This window comes from Phyllostomus hastatus, unplaced genomic scaffold (genome assembly GCF_019186645.2).
Source record: "Phyllostomus hastatus isolate PE091 unplaced genomic scaffold, TTU_PhHast_1.1 phas_scaffold_317, whole genome shotgun sequence".
Lineage (NCBI taxonomy): Eukaryota > Metazoa > Chordata > Mammalia > Chiroptera > Phyllostomidae > Phyllostomus > Phyllostomus hastatus.
Window position 1 is genome coordinate 10,586,336 of NW_025334023.1, and position 16,698 is coordinate 10,603,033.

A 16,698-nucleotide genomic window follows, 5' to 3' on the forward strand; every position below is an offset into this window, starting at 1 on the left:
CCACCACCCAGCTTTAGCAGAGATCCCAGCGACACAGCTGATGGTGCCAGGAACCGAGGGAAGCCTACCAGCAGAGGTGGACTACTGGGAAGAACTGGGGGCTGCCTGAGCCATGGACTTCTATTTCTTTTCCTGAGATATGGCACCCCAGACTGGGCAAAGGGGGGAAGGAAGGACTGTGCATGTTTGTGGGTGTTTTAAGGGGGACTTTGGGATCTTGATGAAGACATTAGGTCACTACTTTAAGTCTGTATAGCATTAAATAAACATTTTCTTTCCTTTTCATGAATCTCTGACATTGAGAGATGTCTTTCCTCTGGCAGCAGACAATCGAGCCTGGTAAGGGGTCCTTTTGATAGTAGCATATCACCCTTGGCCCCCCTTTGTTCTGTAACAGTATGACTTCCAGAAACTTACTTGATTCTTCTAAAACCTGGTTCCTTCACCTGTAGAAGGAAGATACTATGAACACCTGCCTCTAGGTTTTTGTGACGGTCAACTAAGAAATGTGACAAGCTTTATGAACTATAAACCACTGTGTATGTTATCCTTAAGAGTACCTAAAGACTTTCTGAAAGCAATCTGGTTCTGAGTGTTTATTATTTTTCTATCCCCTTGTTTCTGCTCCTTCCTGTGTATGACCATGTTTACCCAGTGTGGTTGAAGGAATCAGATTCAGCACTGCCTGGGTCAGCAGCACATTTAGATCACCGCTGTAGGCTGCAAGGTTAACACCAGGCTTCACAAGTGGATATGGTGGGGGTCCAGTGCTGCCTGCCTCTTACCAGCTATGTTACCTCTGATACAACATTTGTCTCAAAGTTTCTGTGTCCTAAGTTTCTGTATGACTTAGGGCTAATGGCACACACCTTCGAGGTAGCTTAAGTGACTTACTGTCTAAAGAGCCCAGCTTACCATAGTGTTAGGTCTTTACCTAAGATAGGTATAATGATGCTTGCCCAGGTCACTAAAACAAAACATCTAGAAATGAGTATACCTGTAATGAGTATACTTTCAGATTTAAACTATCAGTTCATATTTTCTTCAATTGCCTCAATCTTCCTCAAATTCTCCAGGACCAAGAGGACTTAAAATTTTCAACTAAATATCTCTCTTCTGTCTAACAGTCTCTTTTATGTAAATTCTCAGGCTTTTGGCTGTCTCTCCTTCCTCTGATCCACCCCAGGTATAGCACGTGGGTCTGTGAGAAGGGGGTTACACAGGTCTGTGGCAGGTGTGGAGGAAGAGGCCCTCATATCTCTTCAGAAAGTTCCTTATGTTTCACCTCATATCTAGCCCCTAGCCCAGTACACATGGAAGTATTCTGATCCCATTAGATCTTTGGGGATATCACACCAGTATCTACCACTCTTAAAATTCACACTATTGGTTAATTCCTCACAGCTGCAAAATTCCTATTCATATCTGGCTTCCTCTATCTCAACCCAAACTCTGGTACTCCACCAATCTTCTCAGCATGTTGAACCCCATCACCAAGCCCAGCAGAAACTTCTGAGTTCCCTGTATGCTATTCACAGGTCAGAAGAACCAGCAGTGCTCTTACATTATCTACCTAGACTACTTTCCACACACTGCTACACTACACAGCTCCTGACTCTGGTTATACTCTTGCTAACCCAAATGCAAACTTCTTCCAGAGGCTTGAAGCAGCCCTAGGCCCTGGAGCCAGGCCCCTATTTCCAGTTCCCTCACACTCATCGGAAGACTTCTATGGTACACACACATGCATGCACATACTCCCTCTCACATGCACAACTCTATGCTATACCCTAAAAGGTAGGAAATAAAGACCTCCAGGTCTACCTTAAACTACCTCTGCCATGGGATTTCTTCAGTCTCATGAGTCAGACTTTTACCTATAGATCCTGACTGTTTCCTGCACTTTGATTTTATTGTAGTTTTTAAAAATTACATGTTAACTTCTGGTGAAGATGGTAGCATAGGTAAATATGGCTCACCTCCTCACACCACCATATCAAAATTACAACTTAACTATAGAACAACTGTCATTCAGAACCATCTTAAATCAACTTGAATGGAAGTCTGACAACTATGGAATTAGAGAATCTGTAATATATCCAGACTGGTAGAAGGGGTAGAGACATTGAATATGGTGGTCCCACATCCCCATGTGGTGGATAAAAATGCAGGAGGGATATCTCGGGACTGAGGAGTCCCAGACCCACACCAGGCCTCCCAGCCCAGGAATCCAGTGCCAGGAAGATAAGTCCCTGTCAGTTCTGGCTGCAAAACTAGCTGGAATTGGGTCAGTGGAAAGAAATTCTGGAGTCCTGAGCAGTTCTTCTTAAAGAACCCACACACAAACTTACTCAGACTCAGTCCCTCTCAGCTCTAGCACTGGGATATCAGATTGAAAGTCACCAGTGGCACACACGGAGGAACTGCTTTTGCCCAGAAAGGCAAGCAGAGGCCATGGTCCTTTTTCTGAACCCTTTTTCAACAGAGCCACAGAACCAAATGTTGGGTGCCATGTCTGGGATGACATCAACCTGGCTAGCACTTTGCCCCTCCCTGGAGATCCCCAGTGACTCAATCCCACCCAACTTACTTACCAGCCCACCCTAGCTACTAACAGTAACTTTCCATATGAATGGCTAGTTTAGGTCCATGCTTTACAACTTCCTAAATCCCCTCAAACAAGTAACAGCCGGCCACAGTGAATCTGCAGGCCCCTGTGCCTCTTCCTATGTGGTCATAGGCTCAGCACCAGCAACAGCCAGCCTAGATTCACAGCTTGGCTTGGCCTAGGAACTTCCAGGCTCAGCACAAGTAGCAGCCATCACAGATTGCTTTATACCTCAGGCAGGAAGCCTGAGGTATAATCACAGGAAACCCCAGAGCCTGTGGAACCAGAGGACACAAGAGCATGTCAGAGCACCACCACCCTGCCCTTGTGCAGCTGATCCTCCATGAAAAGCAGAGGCTGGTCGTCAGTGGACACAGCTAGTCCCTACAGCTGACTATCCTGGGTAAATCCATCCCATTAACTTACCAAGAGCAATGAAGGCTCAACTACAAGTGGAGGGTATATTCAGCCCACATGAAGGGTGCACCTCCAGTACCCAGTTCAGTGATAGGGCAGGCTTTGTCACTGGACCCTACAGGATACCTACCACATTAGGACATAATACCAAGACATAAACCACAGCAGCTCTACCTAATACATAGAAACAAACACAGGAGGCTGCCAAAATAAGGAGGCAAAGAAATATGGTCCAAATGAAAGATCATATCAAAACTTCAGAAAAAGAACTAAACAAAATGGAGATAAGTGATCCATCAGATGCAATTCAAAACAAATCCTGGTTATAAGGATGCTCAAAGAACTTAGGGAGGACCTCAAAAGCATAAAAAAGATCCAGTCAGAAATGAAGGATACACTAATTGAAATAAAGAACGATTTAGAGAGAAGCAACAGTAGAGTAGATGATGCCGAGAACCAAATCAATGACTGGGAACATAAACAAGCAAAAAACAACCAATCAGAACAACAAGAAGAAAAAAGAATCAAAAGAAATGAGGACAGTGTAAGCAGTCTCTGGTGCTCCTCAAGTGTTGCAACATTCGCATCATAAGGGTACCAGAAGGAAGACAGAAAGAGCAAGAAATTGAAAATCTACTTGAAAAAATAATGAAAGAAAGTTTCCCTAATTTGGTGAAGGAAATAGATATACAACTCCAGGAAGCGCAGAGAGTTCCAAACAAGAAGGATGCAAAGAGGCCAACTCCAAAACACATCATAATTAAAATGCCAAACTGTCACAGGTAGGCACAGGTAACTAGGTTCTTTGTGATCAGGACAACAAATTGAACTGAACACACATAGCAGAGAACATGGGAGCAGGCCAACTCCAAGCAGAGATTAACCTCATGGTCTGGAGGGATTCTATTCTTATAGGGTGGATCCTTCCTGGCTAGTTTTGGCAGGATTTTATTGCACATGTACAAGTAGTTGTATTACTTTAAAGCTACTGCGCATGTGGTCTCCCATAATTTACCTTGATTGGCCACCAGAGAATGGGTCTCACAATGTTATTGAGTGGACCCCCGTCTCCTGGGGTCCCCCTGTACTGGGCTCACCTTGCCTGCTGCCAGGAAATTATAGCTCTCAATGTCAGAGATAGGTGAAAAGGAAAGGAATTATTTATTCAAAAGTTATACAGACTTAAGAGTAATGACTTAATGTCTTCATCAAAATCCCAAGGTCCCTTAAAACACCCACAAACACAGTCCTTCCTTCCCCCCTTTGCCTGGTCTGGGGTACCATATCTCAGGAAAAGAAATAGAGGTCTATGGCTCAGGTAGCCCCTGGTTCTTCCCAGTAATCTGTGCTCAGCTGGTAGGCCTCCCTCAGTTCCCAGCACCATCAGCTATATCACTGGGATCTCCAATTCTTAATCCAAAACTACATGGCACCTCCTCATGGCCCACCAGCAAAAGTCCTTTCACCCCTTTCCTTCCTGTAGTATCTCTCCTGCATTCTTCCAAACTGCTAAGACAGAGCTCTGCATCATTGCTATATCTTGCTTTTTGGCATCCTAAGCTGCATGGCAAAGGAAGGCCCTCTACCAAAGCCATGTGGTTCTTGTCATGGCTGCTGTGCCTGGGTTTAAATCCCAGCACCAATTTCCTCTGCAGCCCCACTTCCAACTCCTCCCACAATCAGCTATACCTGCCAGCATTCCCATATTTTTCCAGCTTTTCTGGGCTGCCATAGTAAGTCAGGGCAGCCATGGCCCTGTGGCATGGAGCAAATCATCTCCAAGCTCTTACACAGGCTCTGTAACCAGGGAGAGTTGCTTCCCAGTTACATCATGGGTTGAAATCATTCCCATCTCCCTGGCTCAAAGCATGGCCACAGCTACTTAACATATCCATGAAACTGTTCAAAAGTTATAGATATGTTAAATGACCATCCTAGAGGTTATTTGCAAAACTGTTTCTATGCAAAACAACTCTCAATGTCCCTGCTTCATGTGTCCCATCCCCCCGTTCAGACTTGTGGGGGTGAGGACATTCCATACTTTTAATATTTCCTGGAACCCTTAATTCTAGACCCCATTACAAATCCTTCTTGGAGGGGGGGGGGCCTGTCTGCACTCTCTTACAAAACGTTAAAGATAAGTAGAGAATCTTAAAAGGAGCAAGAGAAAAGCCTTAGTTACCTACAGGAGAGTTCCCATTAGCCAGTCAGCTGATTTCTCAAAAGAAACTTAGCAGCCTAGAATGGTTTGGCAAGAAATATTCAAAGTCATGAAAAACAAGGACCTACGGCCAAGATTGCTCTACCCAGCAAAGATGTAATTTAGAATGGAAGGACAGATAAGGAGCTTTTCAGACAAGAAAAAAAACTGGAGGAGTTCATCATCACCAAACCATTATTATATGACATTTTAAAGGGATATTTAAGAAAAGAAAATCAAAACTATGAACAATAAAATGGCAATAAATACATATCTATCAAAAATTGAATCTACTTCCAGTCAAGATGGTGGCATAGAGAGACATGGCTCACATCTTTGCAAAACCACATGAAAATTACAACTAAACTCACTTCTGGCAAGATGGAGGAACAGGTGGACGCACCGTACCTCCTTGCACAACCAAGATCAGAACAACAACAATTTACAGATAGAATAACACTCAGAACTGATAGAGGATTTATCTGAATGGAAGTTGGACAGCCAAGAAGTTGAAGTAGACCCGTACATCCAGACTGGTAGGAGAAGATGAGCCGGGCGGGTGCGGGGCTGGTGCGGGTCGGTGGCACGCGGAGGTCGGGGAAAATTTGGAGCGAAATCGGCACGACAGCCATCCGGGGCGCAAGAACACAGCGGTGATTCCTGAGTATGCAAGCTGTGGCTGGCGGACCCAGTGAGGCAGCAATTGTGGACCAGGGCAGAGCTCGCAGCCCAGGATCCCAGAGAAGGGTCTGAGCCCAGGAGAACGGAACTACTGCCATTGTTCCCCCCCGCCCCTGCCCCCGCCCCCGCCCCCACCCCCGCCCCCGCATATAACGTCACAATCTAGCAACTGGGGTGCCCAGCCCCGGTGAACACCTAAGGCTCTGCCCCCCACTGTAACAGGAGTGACCAGACCAGAGAGAGAGAGATAGCTCAAATAGAAGAACAAATCAGTGCCCCAGAACTCATCCTTTTGAGCGACCAAGAAATAGCCAATCTATCAGATGCGCAGTTCAAAACACTGGTGATCAGAAAGCTCATGGGATTGGTTGATTTTGGGCGCAATTTAGATGAAAGGATGCAGGTTACCATAAAAGAGATTCAGGAAGATACACGGAGGAGAGCCAATAGTGAAAGGAAGGAATCTGAGTCTCAAAACAATACAGTGGACCATAAGGAAGATAGAATCAACCAAGCAGGAAAGCATGATGAAATAAGAATTCAAAAAATCAAGGAGAGCCTTGGGAGCATCCAGGATACCTTTAAACATTCCAACATCCGAATTATAGGGGTACCAGAAGGGGAAGGGGAAAAGCAACAAATTGAGCACGTATTTGAACAAATAATAAAGGAGAACTTCACCATTCTGGCAAAGGAAATTGGCTTCCAGGAAATCCAGGAAGTTCAGAGAGCCCCAAAGAAGTTGGACCCAAGAAGAAACACACCAAGGCACATCATAATTACATTAGCCAAGGTAAAAATGAAGGAGAGAATCCTAGAAGCAGCAAGAGATAAGGGGACAGTCACCTACAAAGGAGTTCCCATCAGACTGTCAGCTGATTTCTCCAAAGAGACCTTACAGGCAAGAAGGGGCTGGAAAGAAATATTCCAAGTCATGAAAGACAAGGACCTACATCCCAGATTGCTCTATCCAGCAAAGCTCTCATTTAGAATGGAAGGGAAGATAAAGTGCTTCTCAGATAAGGTCAAATTAAAGGAGTTCATCATCACCAAGCCCTTATTTTATGAAATGCTAAAGGGACTTATCTAAGAAAAGAAGATGAAAGAAAAAGACATGTATAGTAAAAGGACAGCAAACTCACAACTATTAACAACCACACCTAAAGCAAAACCAAAAGAAACTAAGTAAACAACTAGAACAGGAACAGAACCACAGAAATGGAGGGCACATGGATGGTTAGCAGCAGGGGGGTTGGAGGAGGAGAGACGGGGAAAAGGTATAGAGAATAAGTAGCATAGAATGTAGGTTGAAAATAGATAGGGGGAGGGTAAGAACAGTATGGGAAATGTAGAAGCTAAAGAACTCATAAGAGTGACACATAGACATGAACTAAAGGGGGGAAACGTGGGTGGGAGAGGGGGTACAGGGTGGAGGGGAGAGAAGGGGGGAAATGGGACAACTGTAATAGCATAATCAATTTAAAAAAAAGAAAAAAGAAAATTACAACTAAAACATTGAATGCCCATCACTCAGAACCATTAGGAATTGAGTTGAATGGAAATCTGACAACTACAGAATTAAAGAAACCACATCCATCCAGACTGGTAGGAGGGGCACAGACTCAGAACAGACTGGTCCCACACCCACACATGGTGGATAAAAAGTCAGGAAGGATATCTCGGGAGTGAGAAGTCCCAGGTGCACACCAGGCCCCCTAGCCCAGGGTGCCAGTGCCAGGAAGATAAGTGATGCAGACACCGGCCTGCAGTGTCCAAGTCATTATGGATGAAATGAGACATTCACACGGACTACTGAGTCTGGTGGAGGGAAAGGGACAGCACGGCTTTTCTCTCAAGGGGAGCAAAAGCCACGGCCCCTGCCATGACAGGCCTTTTTTGGGTTTCTCTGCCCATTACATGATGGTCCTCATTTACTATGCACAGGTTCACTTTAGGTGGTTACCTTTTACAGAAAACAAAGGAGAATATGCTGGTAATCACATCACAGAAGAGGGATATTTGCAAATGAAAAGGCAAAAGTAGCTGAACCAGTTACACTCATCCTTGGAAGGTTTAGCATGGATTTTAGGAAGTTGCTTTGCATTAGATGTCCTCAATTCAGGATGAGGGAGTTTTAGCAAAAAGCAAGACTCATAGCAGCGTAGGTACATTGCAGGCCTGATTACCCATGGGAGAACCTAACTGTGGGTGTGGTTCCTTGTGCATCTCCTAGTGGGAGCTGGGTCCACACCACGCAGAACAGTCTCCTACAGTGAGCCATGGCCAGTGTGCCTGAGTTGGTCAGAACATCTTCCCTTAACTAAAAAGTTGTGGGTTTGATTCCTGGTCAGGGGACATGCCTGGGTTGTGGTTTTGGTCCCTGGTCCAGGTGTATAGGATTCCTGGTTTGGGTGCATGTGGAAGGCAACCAATTGATGTTCTCCTATGTCTATGTTTCTCTCTTCCTTCCTCTCTCTCCTGAAGTAATGAAAAAAGAAATGTCCTTGAGTGAGCATTTGCAAAAAAAGGGAAGGTGAGAAATTGGTTTAGACTTGGTCAACCTGTTCCCATCTCACAGTCAGTGAGTCCTTAGGCCCAAGGTGATGGTCTGTGTCATACAGTAACTTGGGAAAATCTGATAACAGAAGCTTCATTTATTCAGCTATTTCAACAGGGGTCTGGAGGCCACCGGAATCTCTGATTTTTTGAGAATGTGCTCCCACAGTGAGCTCTCACCAGCTTTTCCCACTCCCCCATTCTCCCCAACCCACTGTCACCAATGCACATTAAAAAGAAAAAAAACAGAATTGAGAGCTTTTATTTCCATGGGATGTAGAATGTGAAGAAATCACTTGAATCACAAGAAAGAACAGCTTTTCACTCATCAAGGTTTGGAAATCAAGGCCGTAAACAAGAGGTGATTCTGAAGGTCGTTTGAACCACAGGCTACCCTCCTAGACTTCCCCAGGATGCCAGCCTTTACCAATGCCCCCCGACCCCAACCCTTAATGCCTCAAGTTCAAAACTTCAAGGAGGCACACTATGAGCCAGCCCCCACCCCACGAGCAAGGGTAGCTACTTCATGGCTGAAGATAACTGCAGTGAAAAAAATAGAGAAGAATCCCTGCTGCTGTGTATCTATGAGGGTCTAGCAATTTGATGGTTTGAGGCATCACCACTGCACCTCACCTGTATTACCCAACATTTCTGCTCAGGCACTTCCTTTGGGCATCTGGTCACCAGATACATGTGGTTCTGAGGAGGCCCCAAATCTTCAGAAAAGCACACACCTACTGTTTAGGAAGAATCCCTTTAGCCGTCTGGCAAGAGAAAGAGATATTTAATTCACTCCCGGTATGGACTCAACTGGCAAGCCCTGGGCCCTGTTAGCCCTACAAGAAATGGCAGAAGCATTTCCAATAATCCTTTGAGGACATCTGTCTCCTCTCCATACATGCTGCCATGTTTCTCTCTTCCAGAAGGATGTGCAGATGAGCCCAAGGATCCCAGGCATCCAGGGAGGGTTTGGCTGGCTGCCATGTGTTCCTGGATGATAGCAGGGACTCTGTCTGAAGTAAAGACCATGTCCATGGAGTCGGAGTTATTGCCTAAATTTGCTCAGAGTGTACATGTTGCTCTTGTAACTGAATTTTTAAAGAAGGAACAGATTTCATGGCTTTCCTCTGCAACAGAGGTGATATATAAGAAATCAACATAGAAAGGCCTGAGAATTATTTTCAGAGGAAGAGAATCCAAGGTTGAATTCAGTTTGTAAATTATTCATATGACTGCTTAATATTTTAAATATTTCTGTACCACTTAAATTTTTACCATATGTATATGTACTTCTACCTGAAACATAAGGAAAAAAATAAGAGAAGAGTACTTTAGTCAGCTGCAGGAAGAGCCTGGCCCATCCAGCATACAAATCTCTGTCCTTCAGATTAACTTGATTAGCAGTAGCCACAAGTGCCGACTGTGCCTGCTGATGAATTATAGCTTTTCAAACACTCAGTTTGGGTGAAAATGGGAAATCTTTAAGGTTTGATGTTCTGGTTCTTACTAATGAATTTCTGTATCAAATCACTCAGAAATTATAACTTATAGAATTTATTTTTTGTAAATCGTAGGTGTATCTAGTTTATACCTTAGAATTTTTTATTGCAAGATTTTCATGTATTATTTAATGTTTTTGCAGGACTTTTATAACTTCTTTGTAGAGATATGTAAAAATAATAATTCTTTAATTGAAAAAAAAAAAAGAGGTGATTCATGGAGCTCTTTTCCTTAGGGGCCAGACCTCAAACTTTCTACCATGGTTCCTACCTCAGTACCTTTTATACTGTTTGGGAAATACAATTAAAACAAAATCTCTTCCCAATCAAAAAAAAACTTCTCCACAAAGTTTGAAGAGAAAGAAAACAAATTTATTGTTGAATAAAGATTAAATCAGAATGCTTTCATGGATATCATAGGTATTACCTAAAAAATAACAAAATCAGAAAGAAATCTCACCCTTTTATATAGCTGGTGTGGGCTGAAATTTTTCCCTTCAAAATTCTAAAGTCTCAATACTACCCCAGCACCTCGAAATGAGACTATTTGGAGATAGGGCCTTTAAAGAGGTGAGTGACTAAGTTAAAGTAAGGCCTTTAAGGAGGGCCCTAACCTAATCTGACTGGCAACTTTATAAGAAATTTGGACACATAAAGTTACCAGGCATATGTGTGCACAGAGGAAAAACCCTATGAAGACAAAATGAAAAGGCAGCCTTTTGCAAGCCAAGAGGAGACCTCTGAAGAAACCAAACTTGATTACATCTTGTTCTTAAATTTCTAGCCTCCAAAACTGTGCAAAAATATTGTTGCTTAAGCCACCAAATCTGTTATGCATTTATGCATAAATCATACATTTATGGCAGCCTGAGCAAACTAATAACCACACAGATACAATGCATTACACATATATTCTCAATATAAACAATAACTAGCCCTCAGCTAAGAGGACTTTACGGCACCATTGGACACAAATAGTTCATCCTAGATTCACCTGGTGAGGGTGCCACCCATGTGTTAATTGGCTTTAACCAAAGGAAAGATAAACTGAGATCATAAAGGAGGTAGTTTAACAGCTTGAAGTGAGGCACCACTGAAGTTAGGCTCCCCTTGTCCCACAGCAGGGCTGCTGTCCCCCTTGATGATCATATTTTTGGAGAGACGGCTCACAAGACAGATGGTGGTGGCTGTGATACAACAGTGTGAATGTACTTAATGGCACTGAACCATACCCCTTAAAATGACTGAAATGGTAAATTTTATATTATATATGTTTTACCACTATAGAAAAGAGAAATATGATCCCCAGGTTTTTGAGAAAGACATTCCTGGGTAGAAAAGTGGCAAGATGCTTTTAAACATCTACATCTCCAAGGGGCAGGGGAAAATTTGTTTTCTAAAAAAATGCTCTAAGGAAGGGTAGGAGTCTTTTACTGCCAACAGGCAGAATTAAGTCTTTTTATTTTATATTTTACATTCAATATATTAAAACTTAAAAACAGTTCACCCTTTCTCCCACCTTCTACCTTCCACCTACTCTGGCATCCACCAATCTGTTCCCTGTACTGACCAGCTTAGTTTCATTTTATTTTTAGATTCCCCATGTAAGAGACATCATATGGTATTTACTGTTGTCTGTTTTATTTAACTTAGTACAATAGCCTTGAGGTCCGTCTATGTTGTTGCAAATGGCAAGATTTCATTGTTTTTATGGCTAATATTCCACTGTAAACAGCGTGTCACAAAAGTAGGTTTACACTTGTACATGTGGAAAATAATGTAATAACTATTAGATAATAATACAAGAATAGACTGTATGTTTCACATCCTCACAAATCCTAAACCTACTTTCCCCCCAGCTTGTTTATAACAGAATTTCTTTATCCATTTATCCATCGAATCCCGCTGGGTCCCGGTCGCTTCTTCCCCTTACATCCCTTTCTTTCCACCCCAGACCCCGCCCCCGCAATCAGCTTCAGAATCAGTCTCTCTTCTTCCAGCCTTCCTCCGGAGGCCACCCCTTTGGTTCCCCGACCGCCGGCCGTGCCATCCCCCTCGAGCAAAGCCCTCGTTCCATCTTCACGGCTCCGCAAACCCCTCCAGCCACTTTCCATCCTCCTTTCTGTCGTCCTCAACTTCAATCCAAACTGCGCTCCCACCCTTTCCAGGGAACCCTAGCCTGCTCCGCGCAGCTCCAAAACCAACTATTGTTTACAGACAGTGCTATTGCTCCACCAATCCGGTAAATTTTCCGTCAAACCTGCCCCGACAGCCAGTTTGACGGAAGTGGTTGTTTTCAAGGGTTCCTGGGATAGTCAGGTTAATTTCCACCCTCGGTGGCACCTTCTTTTGATTGGCTCTCAGGGAACAGGTCCTAAACGTCACTTCCTGAGGAAAAGGACGCGGGAGATTCGATTGGAGGGGGCTTGGCGAGAGGCTGTCTCTGGCTTGGCGAGAGGCTGGCTGCAGCCTGCCTGCTTTTCTGAGCGTTCGGTGGGCCGGGTCCGCGACCTCCTCCTCCGGTGAGTAGCTGTGGGAGCAGGTTCTCGGGGAAAGCGAAGGCGGGAGACTCCTAACGAACACCTTAACGTCATTGTGAATGAGACTCAGAGCGTCTTTGTTATTTTTATTGGAGTTAGCCTTTCTATGCGAGGGTGGTCTTAAGTGAGAGTTGAGAGTGAATAAGACAAGCATTTTAATTTTAGACAGTGCTATTGTAATCGCTCATCCAGCGTTTATTGATCGTTTACTGTGCTGTCGAGTTGCACACGGATAAGTGTCAGAAACTAGAAATGCAAAAAAGGAAATGGTAATACTCCAGCTTTTGAGGTGCTCGAGATATATTTTCAGCTAGCTGCTATGCGACAGTAATAGGTGCTGAAAAATGGGTCTTTTCCACATTGCTTTGGTGGCCCTGAGGGAAAGATGATTAACTGAGCGGTGTGCGCAAACCAGAAGCAGGAAAGGTTTCTAGATTCCTTCCTTATCGCTCACATCTAGTCGGTTGCAGCGCCTGCTACATAGCTATAACAATAGCCTCCCAGCTGGTTTTCCTTCTTTCAGTCTTGTTACATTCCAAGCCAATCTCCACAATGCTAGGCTGATAAAGCTCAAATCTGATCAGGGCACTCCGAATTTAAAACTTTTCAGTCACTGCTGTTTTTCCTCAGATTTAAGTCTAAACACCTTAATGTGGTTTACAGGGATCTTCTTGTCTGGCCTTTCTCTACCTCTCCCAACTTTTTTCACCACTTTAGCCCTAGGTTCCAGCCACACAGAATGTCTTTTCAAGTCCTCAAATGCGCCATCCTCCCTCACCTCCAGTTATTCATTCTGCAGATAATTTTTAAGTGCTTCCATCCTCTGTGCCAAGAACTGCTAGGTACTGTGATTACAATGGTTAACAAGGGACACTCCTGTCTTAATGGAATGTAAACCTTTGACAGATGGACTTGAGAGGAAAAACAGGAGAACCTATTGGAATTAGGTTGATCTGAGAAAGCCTCTCTGAGAAGTTGACACTCAAATTGAGGCTTAAGAGATGAGAATGATCCAGCCATTCAACAGAGGAAAGGAAGAACCTTACAGGGTGAATGGGTTGTACAAAGGCCCTGAGGCATCTTCATGGTCAAGAACCTAAGAAATAAACAATGTTTCTGGAATATATTCAGAAAGTACAGTTGTGTGATATGAGTCTGGAGAGATCGGAAGAGACCAGACCACTTAGGTGCCTAATGCAGCAACATAAGCAGAAGATGATGAGGGTTTGCATTAAGGTGGTGGCAGAACATGGGGTGGAGGGTGAATGATGGTTTTTAGTTATGAAAATAGATTCCAGCATTTACCTATGGGTGTAATGTGGGACTTGAAGAAAACAGAGGAATGAAGGATGATTCCTAGGTATCTGCCATGAGTTACTGGTGGAGAGTAGTGCCATTTACTGAAATGAAGAAAAGTACAAGAGGTTAAGAGGAAACTAAAAATTAAGGTTTTTACTTTAAACCTTGAGATTTCTATGATACATCCACATACAGTTGGCACTCAGATAAGCAGTTGAGATATGGAAGTCAGGGACTTGTACCTTTGTGGCACTTCATTGACAGTTATACATTGTCTTAGCCAATAGATTATAAATTCCTTGAACACAAGAAAGAGCCTGTTTTTCCTGTTTGTAAGCCTGTCCCCTTCCACATCCCTAGAATAGTACTCTACCTATCATACATGCAGTGGACAACTGTGTGTTGTATTCACTACACACAGGATAGTGTTTCAAAAATATTTTTCACCAATAATTTTCCAGACAAAAGAGGTTTTTGTTTCTTTGTGTTTTGCTTCTTTAATTGTCTATCTCCTGCCTTCCTCTCCCTTCCCTTCCTAGAATTTTCATGTAAGGTTAGTAAATCATTTCTCAGGGACTTGTTATTACTGGCTTTAGAAAAATTAGTCAAAGTGTGTGCCATTAGATAACACCTTAGTTCCTGTTTGTATCCCATAGGTTAGGTGTTTATTCTATAAAACACTTTTGTGTAATTTCTCTCCTCTGATCATCTTTGAAAATAGTTATATGTCATTATTTGTGACGTTATCAGACCCACTACTCTCCCATGGCTGATGTGACACAACTCCCAGCTGTTTCAGGAAAGGACCTACTTCTACACTCACAGGACCAGAGCTGATGTGATCAGACCCCCTGCTATCTCAGGGAAAGGTCCCTCCCATCACTCACAAGAATTAGAGGTGATATGACCCCCAAATCTCTCAGGGACAGGCCTTTCCTTGCACTCACAGGACACAGGTGATGTGATAGGACACCATGCTTTTACAGGATGAGACCCCTCTCCACACTCACAGGACTCGGGGCTAATGTCACAGGTGCTTCTACTCTTTCAGGCTGGACTCCTTCCAACCCTCACAGAATCCAGAGATGATGTCAAAGGATTCCCCATATTCTCTCAGGTGAGTCCACATTCCATAATAGATAAACAGAGCCAATGTTTAAGGATCCCCATCTCTTTCATGAAGAACTCACCCCACACTTACAGGACTCAGAGCTGACATGACAGGATCCCCTACTCTCAGGCAGGACTCCCCCCAACACTCAGAGAACCCAGAGCTGATGGGGCATGACCCTCTACCCTCTCAGTGTGGAAGACCTCACACTCACAGGCACACTGCCAGGGAATGTTGTTCTCTGCTGCCATCTTGTGTACTTCTTGGGAGTAGCACCTATTTACTAAGCCTCTGCTCTTACCATTTTGCAAGGACCTGAGAATCCTCCAAGGCACCTTACTTCTTCCACCTTACTTCTTACATAAGCTCAGGATGTCTTATATACCAATAATGGTAGGACCCACTACTCTCTCGATGGGAGTTCTCCCATAGTAACAGAATCTAAAGTTCATGCAACAAGACCTACTTTTTCTCAGATGGAACTTTTACTGAACTCACAGGACCAAGAGCTGATTCAATAGGAACCCCTATTGTCTCAGGAAGGGACCCCTGTCCATCCTCACAGAACCCAGAGCTGATATAACATTACCCCTTACTCTCTCTGGTGCGGTCCCAGAGCTCATATGACAGGACTTTTGTCTCTCTCAGGTAATTCTCTTCCCAAAATTTAAAGAGGACCCAGAGCTGATGTAAGTGGGCCAGGTACTGGCTCACAGTGGGAATGCTTTCAACACAGTGCACACCTAGTATTCATCTAGTCTTCATCTTTGTATAAAATTTTTTAAAGATTTTATTTATTTTACTTTTATAGAGGGGAAGAGAGGGAGAGAAACATCAATGTGTGCTTGCCTCTGGCACATCCCCTACTTGGAACCTGGCCCACAACCTAGACATCCGCTCTTGACCGGGAATCCAACCTGCAACACTTTGGTTAGCAGGTGGGCGCTCAGTCCACTGAGCCACACCAGCCAGGGTGTGGGTGTAAAACTTTTATTTAAAGGTTCAAAAGTGGGAATGAAGAGAGCCAGAGTTTTGTGCTGGCATGATGATTTTAAGCTGGTTATTAAGAAACAAAAGACTGAGAAAGAACCTATAATTCTCATCTCATTTCCTCCTAAGATAGTTAGTTGGAGAAACCTGGTTTAGCTATAGAACTTTATTATAATCACCTTAGCTTTAGAAATTCAGACTCCAAGCAGGCATTTGTTGACCCACTTACCTAACTCACCCCCATGTCCTATTGTTTTTGGCATTGTTTAACAAAATGTAACCTGTCATGCCCTGGCTGGTGTGGCTCAGTTGGAGCGTTGTCCAATAACCAAAAGGTTACGGGTCGATTCGCAGTCAGCGCATGTAGTTAGGTTGCAGGTTTGATCCCCTTTTGGGGCATAGGTGATTCCTGGTCCAGGCATGTACAGGAGTTGGTGCTTCTGTCACACTGATGTTTCTCTTTCTCTCTAAAAGGAATGAAAATATGTCCTTGGGTGAGGATTAAAAAAAAAGTTACCTGCATAACACCCATTTCACCTCTAAGGTCTAAGTCCCTGTTCCCCCATTTTCCAGAATGTTCTATATATCCAGTATTACCTCATTGTCTTTGCTAGTCATTTGTCTTTGCTAGTCATAGAAATTCACCTTCAGCCCTGGCTGGTGTAGCTCATTGAATTGAGCACAGGCTGCGAACCAAAGTGTCGCAGGTTCGATTCCCAGTCAGCATATGCCTGGGTTGTAGGCCATGACCCCCAGCAACTGCACATTGATGTTTCTCTCTCTCTCTCTTTCTCTCT

General features: G+C 43.8%; 1 protein-coding gene across 1 annotated transcript in view; it reads left to right on the plus strand.

Annotated features, from left to right (window-relative positions):
- Positions 1-12,386: 12,386 nt before the first annotated feature.
- DDIAS (DNA damage induced apoptosis suppressor) overlaps positions 12,387-16,698 on the plus strand; it is a 47,730-nt gene continuing 43,418 nt past the window's right edge. The window contains exons 1-2 of the mRNA XM_045818126.1: positions 12,387-12,483; positions 14,852-14,917. The gene's annotated coding sequence lies outside the window, so the exon portion shown is untranslated. The remainder of the gene's footprint in view (positions 12,484-14,851; positions 14,918-16,698) is intronic.